Here is a 4380-nt window from a genome sequence, read left to right on the forward strand (position 1 = left end):
CCTTTACAGACAAGCAAAAGCTAAGAGAATTCAGCACCACCAAACCAGCTTGACAACAAATGCTAAAGGAACTTCTCTAGGCAGGAAACACAAAAGAAGGAAAAGACCTACAATAACAAACCCAGAACAATTAAGAAAATGGTAATAGGAACATACATATCAATAATTACCTTAAATATAAATGGATTAAATGCTCCAACCAAAAGACATAGACTGGCTGAATGGATACAAAAACAAGACCCATATATATGCTGCCTACAAGAGACCCACTTCAGATCTAGGGACACATACAGACTGAAAGTGAGGGGATGGAAAAAGATAGTCCATGCAAATGGAAATCAAAACAAAATTTGAGTAGCCATTCTCATAACAGAAAAAATAGACCTTAAAACAAAGACTATTACAAGAGACAAAGAAGGACACTACATGATGATCAAGGGATCAATCCAAGAAGAAGATATAACAATTGAAAATATGAATTCACCCAACAAAGGAGCACCTCAATACATAAGGCAAATACTAACAGCCATAAAAGGGGAAATCGACAGTAACACCACCATAGTAGGGGACTTTAACACCCCACTTTCACCAATGGACAGATCATCCAAAATGAAAATAAATAAGGAAATACAAGCTTTAAATGATACATTAAACAAGATGGACTTAATTGATATTTATAGGACATTCCATCCAAAAATAACAGAATACACACTCTTCTCAAGTGCCCATTCTCCAGGATATCATATCTTGGCTCACAAATCAAGCCTTGGTAAATTTAAGAAAATTGAAATTGTATCAAGTATCTTTTCTGACCACAACGCTATGAGACTAGATATCAATTACAGGAAAAAATTTGTAAAAAATACAAACATGGAGGATAAACAATACACTACTTAATAACTAAGAGGTCACTGAAGAAATCAAAGAGGAAATCAAAAAATACCTAGAAACAATGACAATGAAAACACGACGACCCAAAACCTATGGGATGCAGCAAAAGCAGTTCTAAGAGGGAAGTTTATAGCAATACAATCCTACCTTAAGAAACAAGAATCATCTCAAATAAACAACCTAAATTTACACCTACAGCAATTAGAGAAAGAAGAACAAAAAAACCCCAAAGTTAGCAGAAGGAAAGAAATCATAAAGATCAGATCAGAAATAAATGAAAAAGAAATGAAGGAAACAATAGCAAAGATCAATAAAACTAAAAGCTGGTTCCTTGAGAAGATAAACAAAATTGATAAACCATTCACCAGACTCATCAAGAAAAAAAGGGAGAAGACTCAAATCAATAGAATTAGAAATGAAAAAGGAGAAGTAACAACTGACACTGCAGAAATACAAAAGATCATGAGAGATTACTACAAGCAACTCTATGCCAATAAAATGGACAACCTGGAAGAAATGAACAAATTCTTAGAAATGCACAACCTTCCAAGACTGAACCAGGAAGAAACAGAAAATATGAACAGACCAATCACAAGCACTGAAATTGAAACTGTGATTAAAAATCTGCCACAAACAAAAGCCCAGACCAAGTGGCTTCACAGGCAAATTGTATCAAACATTTAGAGAAGAGCTAACATGTATCCTTCTCAAACTCTTCCAAAATATAGCAGAGGGAGGAACACTCCCAAACTCATTCTACGAAGCCACCATCACCCTGACACCAAAACCAGACAAAGATGTCACAAAGAAATAAAATTACAGGCCAATATCACTGATAAATATAGATGCAAAATTCCTCAACAAAATACTAGCAAACAGAATCCAACGGCACATTAAAAGGATCATACACCATAATCAAGTGGGGTTTATCCCAGGGATGCAAGGATTCTTCAATATACACAAATCAATCAATGTGATAAACCATATAAACAAATTGAAGGAAAAAAAACATGATCATCTCAATAGATGCAGAGAAAGCTTTCGACAAAATTCAAGACCCATTTATGATAAAAATGCTCCAGAAAGTGGGCACAGAGGGAACTTACCTCAACATAATAAAGGCCGTATATGACAAACCCACAGACAACATCATCCTCAATGGTGAAAAACTGAAACCATTTCCACTAAGATCAGGAAGAAGACAAGGTTGCCCACTCTCACCACTATTATTCAACATAGTTTTGGCGGTCTTAGCCACAGCAATCAGAGAAGAAAAAGAAGTAAAAGGAATCCAAATCAGAAAAGAAGAATTAGAGCTGTCACTGTTTGCAGATGACATCATACTATACATAGAGAATCCTAAAGATGCTCCCAGAAAACTACTAGAGCTAATTAATGAATTTGGTAAAGGAGCAGGATACAAAATTAATGCACAGAAATCTCTTGCATTGCTATACACTAATGATGAAAAATCTGAAAGTGAAATTAAGAATACACTCCCATTTACCACTGCAACAAAAAGAATAAAATACCTAGGAATAAACCTACCTAAGGAGTCAAAAGAACTGTATGCAGAAAATTATAAGACACTGATGAAAGAAATTAAAGATGATACAAACAGATGGAGAGATATACCATGTTCTTGGATTGGAAGAATCAACATTGTGAAAATGACCATACTACCCAAAGCTATCTACAGATTCAATGCAATCCCTATCAAATTTCCAAAGGCATTTTTCACAGAGCTAGAACAAAAAATTTTACAATTTGTATGAAAACACAAAAGACCCCGTATAGCCAAAGCAATATTGAGAAAGAAAAATGGAGCTGGAGGAATCAAGCTCCCAGACTTCAGACTATACTACAAAGCTACAGTAATCAAGACAGTATGGTAGTGGCACAAAAACAGAAATATAGATCAATGGAACAAGATAGAAAGCCCAGAGATAAACTCACGCACATATGGTCACCTTATCTTTGATAAAGGAGGCAAGAATATACAATGGAGAAAAGACAGCCTCTTCAATAGGTGCTGCTGAGAAAATTGGACAGCTACATGTAAAACAATGACATTAGAACACTCCCTAACACCATACACAAAAATAAACTCAAAATGGATTAAAGACCTAAATATAAGGCCAGACACTATCAAACTCTTAGAGGAAAACATAGGCAGAACACTCTATGACATAAATCACAGCAAGATCCTTTTTGATCCACCTCCTAGAAAAATGGAAATAAAAAACAAAAATAAACAAATGGGACCTAATGAAACTTAAAAGCTTTTGCACAGCAAAGGAAAACATAAACAAGACCGAAAGACAACCCTCAGAATGGGAGAAAATATTTGCAAATGAAGCAACTGACAAAGGATTAATCTCCAAAATTTACAAGCAGCTCATGCAGCTCAATATCAAAAAACAAGCAACCCAATCCAAAAATGGGCAGAAGACCTAAATAAACATTTCTCCAAAGAAGATATACAGATTGCCAACAAACACATGAAAGGATGCTCAACATCATTAATCATTAGAGAAATGTAAATCAAAACTACAATGAGATACCATCTCACACTGGTCAGAATGGCCATCATCAAAAAATCTACAAACAATAAATGCTGGAGAGGGTGTGGAGAAAAAGGAACCCTCTTGCACTGTTGGTGGGAATGTAAACTGATACAGCCACTATGGAGAACAGTATGGAGCGTCCTTAAAAAACTAAAACTAGAACTACCATTTGACCCAGCAATCCCACTACTGGGCATATACCCTGAGAAAACCATAATTCAAAATGAGTCATGTACCACAATGTTCACTGCAGCAATCTTTACAATAGCCAGGACATGGAAGCAACCTACGTGTCTACTGACAGATGAATGGATAAAGAAGATGTGGCACATATATACAGTGGAATATTACTCAGCCATAAAAAGAAATGAAATTGAGCTATTTGCAGCGAGGTGGATGGACCTAGAGTCCATCACAGAGGGTGAAGTAAGTCAGAGAAAAACACATACCATATGCTAACACATATATCTGGAATCTAAAAAAAAAAAATTGGTTCAGAAGAACCTAGGGCAGGACAGGAATAAGGACGCAGATGTAGAGAATGGACTTGAGGACATGGGGAGGGCGAAGGGTAAGCTGGGACAAAGTGAGAGAGTGGCATGGACATATATACACTACCAAATGTAAAATAGATAACTAGTGGGAAGCAGTCACATAGCACAGGGAGATCAGCTCGGTGCTTTGTGACCACCTAGAGGGGTGGGATAGGGAGGGTGGGATATGGAGGGTGGGAGGGAGACGCAAGAGGGAGGGGTATGGGGATATATGTAAACATATAGCTGATTCACTTTGTGATACAGCAGAAACTTACACACCATTGTAAAGCAATTACACTCCAATAACGATATTAAATAAAATAAGAGGGGTAAAAGACACAGAAGAGATAATAAGTACCACAGAAGGGGATATAATATTGAATGGG

This window comes from Phocoena phocoena, chromosome 6 (genome assembly GCF_963924675.1).
Source record: "Phocoena phocoena chromosome 6, mPhoPho1.1, whole genome shotgun sequence".
Lineage (NCBI taxonomy): Eukaryota > Metazoa > Chordata > Mammalia > Artiodactyla > Phocoenidae > Phocoena > Phocoena phocoena.